At 43.5% G+C, this 13,569-nt stretch overlaps 1 protein-coding gene across 23 annotated transcripts in view; it reads right to left on the reverse strand.

Moving 5' to 3' along the window:
* The window catches only part of APBB2 (amyloid beta precursor protein binding family B member 2), a 405,899-nt gene that overhangs the window by 57,625 nt on the left and 334,705 nt on the right, over positions 1 to 13,569 (reverse strand). The gene's annotated exons all lie outside the window — the stretch shown is intronic.

The following is a 13,569-nucleotide window of genomic DNA, read 5'->3' on the forward strand; positions in this document are numbered from 1 at the left end:
TAAGCAAAGTGGGCCAGAATTTTAGATTCTGAAGGCAGACAAGGAATATACATGAAATGAAAAAAATTCTAAGAAAAAAAGGCTTTGATATTTCTTGGTTTAGGTCTTTGTATTAATTTCTTTGCCAATTATATAATTGCTTACTTTTTTTTAACAGGCTTATTACCTAGGAAGGCTTATGGTATTTATTACCAAATACCTAGTATTTAGTAAATATTCTATATATTCCTGTAGAAATAGGAAAATATGAGGTCAAAGCAGGCCCCAGTCACCCCACTGTGCTTGTGGGTATCTCCTGAAATGAACAGAGTATGAATGAACATGCACTACATTTCACCACCTTCAAGTTTAAATGGAGGAGAGAAAAAACATTCAAGTGTCTAAAAACTTAGGTACCAAATCACGTTATACATCATTTTGGGGGAAGACATCATTCTTTGACAATAAACTGCTTACCCACGAAATGAACTAATCCTTCTAGGAAAGAATGATTCATTATTTAATAAACATTTGTCTGTTTTTAACTTCACTGAGAAAAATAAATGGGAGGAAGTGCTCCAGGAATCTCAACATGCAGCATCCTCTGCCTCCAGCCCACTGTGCCCGCCGCTGCCAGTGCAGATGAGGGAGGGCGGAGCGAGGGGCAGCATAGAGGGAGGGACAACATTCTCTTCTGAGTGCTCACCAGGGGCCAGGGACCCGTGCCAAGCCCTCTCCCATATAATATCTTACAACCAAGCTGCAGAGGTTCCAAAGCTTCCATCTCTACACAAGAGTTCCCTGGGGCACAGTGTGTAACTGGCTCAGGGTCACCCAGCTAACAGAGGCAGATCAGGAAGTCAACCGGTGTGCCTGACTCCAAACGCCCTTTCATTTAAGATGTCATATAATCTGTACTACCTAGAGAAGAGACAGCTGGGTGAGGAAGATGGAGGAGCAAAGCTGGGTAGCAGAAGGGGCTTCCATTACCCTAACTGTAGAAGGCTGAAAAATATCCCAAAGAAATCAGGTCCTAATCCCTGGAACCTGCAAATGTTACCTTATATAGATATTATATACATAGATGTGTGTGTGTGTGTGTATACACACACACACACACACACACACACACTTTTTTTTTGTTTTTTGGAAACCAAGTCTCACTCTCACCCAGGCTGGAGTGCAGTGGCGCGATCCCAGCTCACTGCAACCTCTGCCTCCCAGGTTCAAGCGATCCTCCTGCCTCAGCCTCCCGAGTAGCTGGGATAACAGGTGCATGCCACCACGCCCAGCTAATTTTGTATATTTAGCAGAGATGAACTCCCCACCCTCTGGTGATCTACCCGCCTTGGCCTCCCAAAGTGCTGGGATTACAGGCATGAGCCACCACCGTGCCCAGCCATATATCTGTATATCACGCCTGTAATCCTGGCACTTTGGGAGGCCGAGGTGGGCAGATAAACTGAGTTAAGGAGTTCAAGACCAGCCTGGCCAACATGGTGAAACCCCGTCTCTACTAAGAATACAAAAATTAACTGGGTATGATGGCTCTTGCCTGTAGTCCCAGCTATTCAGGAGTCTGAGGAGGGAGGATCGCCACTTGAACCTAGGAGGTGGAGGTTGCAGTGAGCCAAGACTGCAACATTGCCCTCTAGCCTGGGCAACAGAGTGAGACTCCGTCTCAAAAAAAATCAAGGGGTGAGGGGTAGGGGTGTCTTCACAGATGTGATTAAGTTAAGGATTTTGACCTGAGGATATTATCCTGGATTACCTGAGTGGGACCTAAATCCAGTCATAAGCGTCCTTCTGAGAGAGAGGCAGGGGGATTACATACTCAGTAGAGGAGAAAGTGATGTGGAAACAGCCAAAGAATGCTGGCAACCACCACAAGCTGGCAGAGGCACGGAACAGATTCTTCCCTAGAGCCTCCAGAGAGAGTGCAGCTCTGCTCACACTTTGATTTCAGCCCAGGAAAACTGATGTGGAGGCCTGGCACAGTGGCTCAAGCCTAAAATCCCAGCACTTTGGATGGCCCGGGTGGGAGGATTGCTTGAACCTAGGGGTTCAAGAGCAGCCTGGGCAACATGGCAAAACCCCGTCTCTACAAAAAATTTTTTAAAAATAAAAAACATTAGCCAAGCATAGTGGCACACACCTCTAGTCCTAGCTACTGAGGAGGCTGAGGAGGGAGGATCCCTTGAGCCCAGCAGGTCAAGGCTGCAGTGAGCTATGATTGCGCCACCGTACTCCAGCATGGGTGACAAAGCAAAACCCTGTCTCTCACAGAGAAAAAACAACAAAAAACTGATATTGAACTTCTGGCCTCCAGATTGTGAAATAAATTTCTGTTATTTTAAGCCAGTAATTCTGTGGTGATTTGTAGCTACAGCAAACAAATACACTGACCTGCTAAGTACAAGCTGGCAACTGCTATGTACACCCCAGCTCTGCTGGGCCCCAAGTACCAAGAGATAAACCCCCATTCTGCTCAGAGACTCTCAACTCCTTTTCTTTTTCTTTTTTTCTGAGACAGAGTTTCGCTCTGTCGCCCAGACTGGAGTGTATTGGTGCCATCTTGGCACACTGCAGCCTCTGCCTCCCAGGTTCAAGGGATTCTCCTGCCTCAGCCTCCCAAGTAGCTGGGATTACAGGCACGGACCACCACACCAGGCTACTTTTTGTATTTTTAATAGAGACGGGGTTTCGCCACATTGGCCAGGCTGGTCTCGAACTCCTGGCCTCAAGTGATCCGCCCGCCTTGGCCTCCCAAAGTGCTGGGATTACAGGCATGAGCCACCGCGCCCGGCCTCAACTCCTTTTCTGAAGTTTCCTCTTCCTTCCCTCATGTGGGCCTCTGCACAAGGTAATTGGAGTGTCCATATTAACAGCTAAAAGGAGTAGGAACACTGACCCATTAATTTAGAATTCATGGTTTCAGACACAGTTCAGCCACATTTTTGTATAAAACTGAGCAAGTCGTGTAAAAGTTCTAGGTCTCAGTTTCCTCATCTGTAAAAGGGACATAATGCTACACCCTATAGTCCTGAAAGGACTAATGGAGATAGAGACCCTCAGTAAACCATAAAGCATTGTGTCAAAACATGCACAGAGTTCTGATTATTCTCCCCTCATTCTCCCCTTCAGATAATCAAAAGTATTTTTAAGCATCTAATATAAGGATAACATCATGTTGAATCACACACAAGGAAGTCTAAGATATGGTGATGGCTGTCAAGGAATTCACAGTCCAACCAGGGAGATACACATCTGTGACATTAATGACAACCCGAGGTTGAAGAGATCTAGTATCATGAAGATATGCATGACTGCAGAGGTGAAAGACAGCACAGGGAACGGTGTGCTGTGAAGATTCACTCCCATTTGTAGGGGTAGTGTATATTTCCCCAACCCTTGAAGTGAGGCACAGTTACGCATCTTGATTTGGCCAACGAAATGTGAGCAAAAGCGCTAAGCATCACTTCCAGCAGAAATGTTCAGTCAGTGCATCTTTTCCTTCTGCCACCATTGTTGCCAATACTGTAGTCTAGATTGTGACTGTATCGTCAGCTTTAGACAGAGAATGAGGACAATGACAAAAGAAGCCATGTCTTCAGCCAACTTACCATGGACATTGAGCAGAAAGAGTTGTCATAAGCCACTGAGATTTTTGGTTGTTATTAGTCTAACCTAGCCTGTGCTGAAGGACACGAATGGTGACAGAAAGGCTAACGGAACAGGTGGGACCTGCACTAAGTCCTAAGGATAGGGATGTCACACAACACTGGCATAGGGCTTGATGGTCATGTTAGAAAGTGCTTCATGGGACTCATGGGCCCATGTCATTACCTGTCTGTTCCTCTTAGTACATCCCATGAGGGCAAGAACCATGGCGTTCTCATTCATGGCTACATCCTTGGTGCCAAGCATAGTGGCAGACACATGCTAGGGACTTAACACATGGGTGTCGAATAAATCCCCAGAAAGCTAGATGGGATCAATAGAGGAAGAAGGAGGGAGAAAAGGAATTCCACGGCTTGGCATCTCAAGTTAGGAATGAGGAAGATGTGGCCTTGGACATGAAGAAAGCCAACTTTACAGATCACAGTAAGATACACAGGAAGAAATCTGGTTAAATTATAATGATAAAGGTTAATTAAAAAAAAAAGATGGCGCCGGGTGCAGTGGTTCACGCTTGTAATCCCAGCACTTTGGGAGGCTGAGGCGGGTGGATCACCTCCGGTAAGGAGTTCGAGACCAGCCTGGCCAACATGGTGAATGCCCGTCTCTACTACAAATACAAAAAATGAGCTGGGCGCGGTGTTGCATGCCTGTAATCCCACCTACTTGGGAGGCTGAGGCAGAAGAACTGCTTGAACACAGGAGGCGGAGGTTGCAGTGAGCTGAGATCGTGCCACTGTACTCCAGCCTGGGCGACAGAGTGAGACTCCATCTCAAAAAAAAAAAAAAAAAAAAAAGATGGTACCGTATATGGATGATGACAGCCATTTCTATCCTCCTGCCCTGGTTAGCATACTTCTGTGGTATAATCTGCTCTACCAGTTCTGGGGCCTAATGATTAACAATGTTATGATTAGAAGTGACCCAAGATTTGACAACTTAAGATCTATATCTCCTCTCTTTTTTAAGAAGCACTCTAATTTGTACAGTGTAGACATATTTAAACCTTATCTTTTATTTAAAAAAAAATTTTCCCTCTTAATTTTCAACCCTTGACTTAGTGAATTTAATTAATAGTATCAGGTTTTATCTTTCTTAATAAATAACTTCTACAGCTTCTCTTACGTCAATGAAGAAGACAAAGCAACTCTTAAGCTCAAAGCTGTACAGAGATGAATCAGAGCATTTCCTTTAGGAAAGAAGGAGCTGAGACAATTATGCTAGACCACTGAATTTGTGGGGGAAATATATTAAGAAATTTCACACCATCCACTAGCTATAATGCTTTTAGGAATTGCTGCTAATCTTCGCAATGAGATCCCTGGTGGTGGAGGAAACTGGTTTGGCAAGCAAGTATCTTTAGGGCTGAGGTGGTTCTGCGCACTATTATTCTCTGATTAATGGGGAAGGCCACAGGTGTCATTTGGATAGGTCAATAAATATTAATTGGCTGTAGGGATAGATTTTTAACTTTGTGTTCTTTTAGTTGCTTAGGGATTTTACAGAGGGGAAAAAAACCCGCAAAATACTCCTGTTTGAGAATGCACAGCATTTCCCAATTATTGAATAATAGAGAAGTCAGAGAAAAAATCTGTATTTTAAACACCCATTGGTTAATGGGGCATTACAATTGAACTCTGTTTATTTATCAAAATTTATATCCCATTTCCTTCCCAAAAGAATTAAGTGGCTTACAATAAAAGGCACACACAGTCTATTCTTTTCTAAATTTAGAAAAGTAAAATTTAAAGCCAAATATAAGGAAGAGAAAGTAATTCTATAAATTAACGAGGCGAAATACTAGTTGGAACCACATTGAACCATTTCCGATCCACAAAAACAGCAATGTTACATGATTCTATCTGATTTAATTACTGCAATTGCAGGTTTAATTTAACTTGAAACTTCCTAGCAAAAAGGGAAACATGATAAACTATACTATTTTCCCTGTTAACTAAATTCTTACATGCAAATCCTTTGAGAGACAGTATTTTCTAGATACTGACATCTAAAAGAAATCTGCATTTCAGTTTTTTTATCCAAGGGCAATTTAACAACATAAAGGACGTCTTCAGGGATGATATTACCAAAGAAGTAGAGATTTCCTTCATGGGATCAAGACTTACAACTGTATTGATTGAATGCAATGGAGGTGCTAACACTTTTCAGAGAAGGCACAGGAGGCGGGGGCAGGGCGGGGGGCGGGGCTAAGTAAATGAAAGTCTGAAACTCTAGCTTTGTTATCCTGTGCCCTGATACAATGTTATCATTCAGAATCCCTAGAATAGTGTTTTCTGACCTGGTGGGTCCCAGAAGTGCTGGCCCTCCGCAGGTTCACCAACAATGAAGCCAATAAGAAGTCTTCTCTTCACTCATCTAGTGTTGACTGCGGGACAGCTCAGAGCCTTCAACAGCTGAGGTGTGTTTTAGGGGCTTTCTCTGAGAGCAGGACATTGCACACAGTGTTTCCCGAAATTATGTGAGTGTGAAATCTCTTTTTCTTTAAACACCAGTTACTAAGCTGGTAGAGTGCTCAGCTCAAAAACTTCTTAGAAAATTTGACCAAGATCAGTATTATTCAAACTGCGACCAATCAGTGGTCACAAACAGCGTTTCAAAAGTTAAAAGAGTAGCAAGGAAAAAAAATTAAAAAGCAGGGCACACAGTGCAAGTCAGAACTGTTGTGTGACATTTTTGTTAGTTAAGTGTGTGAACGCACAGTCCGGTGCAGCTGGGTAAGTGCCTGGCTCAGCTGTGCTGCCTGGGATGGGGGCAGGCAGGGGTGAGACCTGACATGTCACATCTTGGGGTTTGTCTCCATCCTGAGCAGCAGGGAACATGTCATGTCTTTTTACCCATCAGAAAAATCACTTGGGTTGCTGATTGTCAAGGACACAGAGACAGATGGGAGTTAAAGATCAGGGGTGGAGGAACAGGTATAAGAAGTAGTTAAGAAAAATCAACCAACACTTGGAAATAAGACAAAAGGAGGACAGTGTGTCTTTCAATGTCACAGCAGAGCAACACTTAATGGACCCTCCTAAGGATTACTTACTTCACTAGGGCAGTGCTGTCCAACAGAAATACAATGCAAGCCACATTAAGTAATTTACAATTTTCTAGTATCCACATTAAACAATTGGAAAATGGAAATGAAATTAATTTCAATATTTTATTTAAGCTAATATGTCCAAAATACTATCATTTCAATGTGTAATCAATATGAAATTGTTATGAGACATTTTACATCTTTTTAATACAATGTTTGTGAATTCTGGCATGTATTTTACACTTTACAGCACATTTCAATTTAGACCAGCTACATTTCAAGTGCTCAAGGCCATCACGGAAATGAACAGCCCAGCTCTAGGGAAATGTATTTTTATCTAACTTTGCTAGTGATTAGGGCTCAGACTCTGGGAGAGTAGTTGTTAATTGGTAGAACATTAATATGTTACAAGCAATTTTTGCAACTTTGTGCTAAGAAAAAAAAAAGATAACCCCAAAGGTGAGGATTTCATTGCCAGTAGAACATTAACCAGTTTTGTATCCACCTTAGTCATCTATTCTAGTATTTTCTCTTTTCCTCTAGCTGCTGTTATGATTTGTGTTATGCCTTTGGTTTCAACTGTTTTATTAGGCTGTGTCTAGGCAGCAGTACATGTGTGTTTGTGTATATGTGTGATTCTTCCTGGCTTGAGGTTTTTTGAAACCTTTTCAAATCTTGAAAGCACAAGTGCTTCCTGGTGGCTTGGTTATCAGGTTTAGAAGATTCTCAGCCTTTCTTAGGTTCCTTTGAACTTGTGTTGGTAGCCAGCTTATGAGTTAAATACATCTTTGGCATGCACTCACTGCATATTTTAAAACTCTTATTTTAAGCAACCTTATTGAGTATAATTGATACACAATAAACTGCATATATTTAAAATGTCCAATTTGATAAGTTTTGACATATATATATATATATGTACCTGTGAAACTATTACCATCATCAACATAATGAGTATATCTGTAACTCTCGAAGATTCTTCCTGCCTTGTTATAATCCCTGCCTTCTGTCCTTTCCCAGGTAATCACTGAACTGCCTTCTGTCACTACAAATTAGTTTACCTTGCATTTATAGAATTTTACATAAATGGAATCACACACTACCTTTTTTTCTGGTCTGGCTTCTTTCACTCAGCACAATTATTGTGAGATTCAGCATGTTGCTGTGTACACCGTTGTCGCTTGGTGTCTGCAGGGAACTGGTTCCAGGACCCCCAAGGATGCTCAAGCCTCTTACGTAAAATGGCACAGTATTTGCATATAACCTATGCACATCTTCCTGTATACTTTAATCTCTAGATTACTTATAACATCGAATACAATGCAGAACTATGTAAATAATTGCTATACTATATTGTTTTTAAAAACTTGTATTATTTTACATTGTTGTATTTTTTTCCAAATATTTCCCATCTGCAGTTGGTTGAATGTGTCGATGTAAAAAATCTGCAGATACAGAGGGCCGACTGCATCAACAGCTGGTTCCTTTTCACTGCTGTGTGGATATCTGTTGTACAACATACCATGGTCTGTTTATCTATTTACCTGCTGATGGATATTTGAATCATTACCCACTGTCGATATGACAGCCTGTTTTTAACCCTGACCTAGGTATTAAGGAGGTAGACTCCTTAGGGCTGACCACCACTATGGGTGGGGAGGACCCACAGGAGCAGGGTCGGGGGCTCCCACACTGCTGACCTGTGTGGCTGACTAGATGGCAGAGCCATTAACCACAGTGGCTCAGCATAAGTCCAGTGGATGAACACATGCCGAAATGAGTGAATGTATGAATGGAGAACGCAGGAGAATGAATAGAAAGAACAGCTTTGCAAATGGGGTCAGGAGTCCATCTTGGCCAACACGGAGTATAACAGATTTGCCTTGGCATCCCAGCAGGCAGCTGTTACCCATCTGAGAGCAAAGGTGGCCTAGCCTAGGTTAGCCAAGGTTGGGCCATACCCACTATTTATAACCTTGTGGCATGTGGTTAGGAAAGAGACTTTTCTCAAAAGACAACTCAATTCTTTGGAGCTCAGATGCTGCTTATGGACCTAGGGATGACGTGTGCCCTCTCATCCTTGTTCCCATCCTCATTCCAGGTCTGTATAAAGGCAGGTCATGTAGGGGTGGGATGCTGAGGGCCAGGGTCAGAGGGGATCAGATACTTTCAATCTGAACTAAATCTCTATTTCACAGATTCGGTAATCAAAGAAGGGTCAACTCTTTGAAAAATGGCATTAATGCCTTAATTGGTGCTATATATAAAATTCCTGCAAACTCATCCTGCTGTGCCCTGTTTAGTTCACCTGCTGGGACAGATCTGGTTTTAGGACCACACAGGAACATTTGATTCTGCTGAGTTGAAGATTGAGACCTGCAGTTTTCTAGTGTTGTTTCCAGCAAATTCACACTCAGGAGCTCTCCTTTAGGGAGGAGGCAAGAAGGATTTAGGGATCAGAGAGGTAGGAGCCACATGTCATGAACTATCGTCCAGTGGCAAAGTGACTCTTAACTCTATCATGACCTGCCACACCCCGGGCAGGGTAGCTCAGGGTACAGGGCATGGGGCTCGTGAGCCCTGCCTGAAGATGGCTCTCCAGTGGGCAGGGTGCTTGGTGCAGAGAAAAAGTAGCCCTTGAAAATACAGCTGGAGCATTTTCCTAAAGGGGCAGACTCGGCAAGACAGGGTGGGTGGCTGAGCATTAGAGAAGCAATCAGGCCGGACTCAGTGGCTCACGCCTGTAATCCCAGCACTTTGGGAGGCTGAGGAAGGCGGATCACTTGAGGCTAGGAGTTCGAGACCAGCTTGGCCAACATGGCAAAACCCCATCTCTACTAAAAATACAAATATTAGCTGGGTATGGTGGCACAAGTCTGTAATTCCAGCTACTCAGGAGGCTGAGGCATGAGAATCACTTGAATCCGGGAGGTGGAGGTGAGCTGAGATCTTGCCACTGCACTCCACCCTGGATGACAGAGTGAGACTCCATTCCAAAAAAAACAAAACAAAACAAAACAAAAAATAAATAAAAGAGAAGCAATCAGAAGCTTATCTAAAGCACTGCTCGCAGAGAGAAAGGCACCTGTGTCTGCTTGCCTTTGTCCTCCCCATCACATTACCTGCCTGTCTGCCATGTCAACATCCATCTTCATCCACTGTGTCCCTGCCATCCCCCCAGTCCGGATCTCCCTCAGAGACTGTAACTGTGCCCCCACCTCATCCTCTCCCACCTCAGGACTTTCTTTCTTTTTTTTTTTTTTATTAAATGTTTCTTCCTCTTTGGAGTATTTCTGGTATAAAATTTCTGACTGAATGAGAACATTTTCTGGGTTTTATTTTTCTGAGTCTCCCCTCCCCCATCACACTCTTTTAGATGAGTGAATGGTGTCAGAGCCCGTCTGTCACCCACTCTGTGTTCCTTTATTTATAGCCTCAATGATTCTTCCAGGGTTTGGAGAGGTTTATTCTTTCCATTTTAAGTCGACTCTCTGGCTCCCTTCTTTTCCTTTGGCCCCACGTCTGATTTGGCATTTCCGTCCTCTGGCTGCCGTGACCACGCCTGTATGATTCTGTTCCCAAGACCTTTTTACTCTTGGAAATTGGGTTCTTGCTTGAGGACTCTGGGTTCAATTTCCTAATTCTTGTCTTTGATTTCCTTTCCTGTCTTCCCTTTTCAAACAAGCACATCCCTAGGCCACTCTTTGGGGAATAGCCTAGAAGAACAGAATTCCCAGTTGAAGTTATAACAAAGAAACATGAGACCCAGTGACTGAGCTGAAAGTGTGGGTGCTGCTCTGAGGGACTGCAGGGAACATAACTCTACTGTCTTCTTATCTTAAGAGAGAGGCCAGTGAGCAGGAGAAGACTACAATGTGGGTCCCGGAGGGAAACTGGTGCAGCCTCATGTGGACTCAGAGCAGCAGGAATCCTTGGCTCCCAAGTGACCAAGGCTTTTTCAGTCCACCCAAAGGCTCAAGGCTAGCTGAAAATTCATGACACGATAATTCTCCCACATTCTTATTTTTCTCTATTAAAATATAACTCCTCCAAACACAAGCCATTCCAAAGCTTGAGTTCACAGCTCTGATACTTTAAATGCCAATTCTGACTTCATAAGAGGGTTAGAAAAATACAAAGCCATTTTGGGGGGCTCTAAACAACAATTCTAGCCTTTGAAGGGCAGCATCAAATAGCTCTAGGGAACTCTATGAAGAGTCACCAACTCGTTAGTTGAGACTCACTATGAACTAGAGATAATTTCTAGATATTAAAAGACAGAATAATACTAAGCTCTCATGTTAAATTTCTCCTTATTTTTAATAATATGTTATGGTTGACCCAGGACAATATTTTTTTTTTTTTTTTTTTTGAGATGGAGTCTCACTCTGTAGCCCAGGCTGGAGTGCAATGGCACGATCCTGGCTCACTACAACCGCTGCCTCCTGGGTTGAAGTGATTCTCCTGCCTCAGCCTCCCGAGTAGGTGGGATTACAGGCATGTGCTAACACACCCGGCTGAGTTTTGTATTTTTAGTAGAGACAGGGTTTTGCCATGTTGGCCAGGCTGGTCTCGAACTCCTAACCTCAGGTGATCTGCCCGCCTCAGCCTCCCAAAGTGCTGGGATTACAGGCATGAGCCACTGCACCCAGCAGACCCAGGATAATATTTCAAGGAAATATTACTATGTTAATAAAAAGAGTGTCACTGGGAGCGATGGCACTTATGACCCTTGCATGAAAGGACCTCCATATTTCAGCTACGTCAGTGATGATCTCCACTGCGGATGGAGAGAGTGGCACACAGAGCGCCCCTAACATCAGTGCGAAGGAAGAGGCATGATTACATTGCAAATGGTGAGATTCCTACTCCAGTGTTCCTTCTCTTGACCTACTCTAGCTCTCAAAAACTCGACATAATTATACACAATGAGACTCCTTGAGTTCCACCTGATGTTCTCAAATTCTTCTTTCCCGGTGACGAACTGTGCTGCACTAAATTCATAGTCACCGGACTCCCCAGGAAACCAAAAATCTCAGGATGATGACATTTGAGTAAAAAGGTTCCAGGAGACAACTGGTGTATGAAAAGTGGTGACTGCACCTTCCTTTGCAACAAGAGGCTCTTAGCAATTCTTCAAGCACCAAACCATGCATTGAACATCTGCATAAGTCCTGAGTTATCATGGTTACGACTTCCTCTGTTCTGAAAGACACTCATCCGTGTTTACATGGGTTGTTAGGCTATTTCTTTACTCAAATGACTCTTCTTTTCCTGGGATGCTCCAAGTATTCAAAGAAGATCGTGGCACTTTGAGGATGGACACAGAGAATCAAACATGATAGATCTCCCTCGCTCTGCATCCAGAAAGGCCCATCCTTTGTGTGGCTCAGGACTCAGGGGAAGTGGGAGATGGAAGCTGTTCAGAGATCATCATCAGACTTTCCTGCTCTCTCTTGACACAAGAGCCTCAAACCCCCACACTTCACTGGCTGCTACTGAAACATGCTCACAAGAAATCCTGAACTATGCTTTGAGCCAGAGTTACCAAAATGGATGAGGTATTTCTCAGGAGAAACTGTCGTCTTCATATATTCATGAACAGGGACAGTATCGCCATGAACGATCTGTCTGAAAATGCCCTCCCACTTTTCCTCTAAGGGATACTGTTCTTGGACAATCACTTACAATGTCTTTCCTTAAAGGTTATTCTGTGCTGAAAGTATTGCAAGCATCCCATCATGATTAATGGAAGGCAGGGAAGCCACTTTTAAAGAGATAAAATAGAATCACAGTGTAAGTCAGCAAAACGGTCAAGTAAATCGTGATGCCTCTGCTTATCATGGAGCTGCATTAAAGAGAAATTAACTCCAGAGGTCAGGACAATAGTATAGTGTAGGGAGAGAATTATTGCTCCTCCCTGAAGACTTTTCTCCCTGAGGCAAGACAGCACACACCATAGATTAAACTTTCATCAGCAGATCTTGGAATTCCATCAATCTTTCATCACTGTCTGGCTCAGAGAATCCCCTACTAGATGTCATCAGGAAACTCTACTTCTTCCGAACCGAGATCCCACCTAATCACTCCTAGGGAAAAAAAACAATGACCAAGAAGAAACAGAAATAACTTTCAGATTAGCTCAAAGACAAAAGAGACCCATTATTCCTCTTCTCTCTTTCTTTTTTCTTTTCTTTTCTTTCTTTCTTTTTTTTTTTTTTTTTTGATACTGACTCTCGCTCTGTCACGGAGGCTGGAGTGCAGCGGCACAATCCTGGCTCACTGCAACCTCTGCCTCCCAGGTTCAGGCGATTCTCCTGCCTCAGCCTCCCAAGTAGCTGAGATTCCAGGTGTGTGCTATCACACCTGGCTAATTTTTGTATTTTTAGTAGAGATGGGGTTTCACCATGTTGGCCAGGCTGGTCTCTAACTCCTGGCCTCAAGTGATCCGCCTGCCTCGGCCTCCCCAAGTGCTGGGATTACAGGTGTGAGCCACTGCGCCCGGCCGAGACCCATTATTTCTAAATCACTGTCACCTAAAACACTGCCTTTTATCACGGACAATTTCTACTAATTTAGAAAGGAAGTCTCCTTGGCACAACGGCTGCGGTGTCACCTGCAGTGTGGTGTAAATACAAAGAAGAGCCACACTGGCTTGCTCAGAAAAGCTTTCCTGACTGCCCTCCATATGGCGGACAGACTTTCTGCACTGTGTGAGTGGCTGTCTCTTTTAGTCAGTGCTAATTCAATCTTAAAGGTCAACCAGGGAGGGGACAGGCAGGACCAGGCAGGAGACAGAAACCACACCAGTCATTTGAACAGAGAATAGCACGTAGAATTTTAACTAGTAACTACAATGGCAA

This window comes from Symphalangus syndactylus, chromosome 16 (assembly GCF_028878055.3).
Source record: "Symphalangus syndactylus isolate Jambi chromosome 16, NHGRI_mSymSyn1-v2.1_pri, whole genome shotgun sequence".
Classification (NCBI taxonomy): domain Eukaryota; kingdom Metazoa; phylum Chordata; class Mammalia; order Primates; family Hylobatidae; genus Symphalangus; species Symphalangus syndactylus.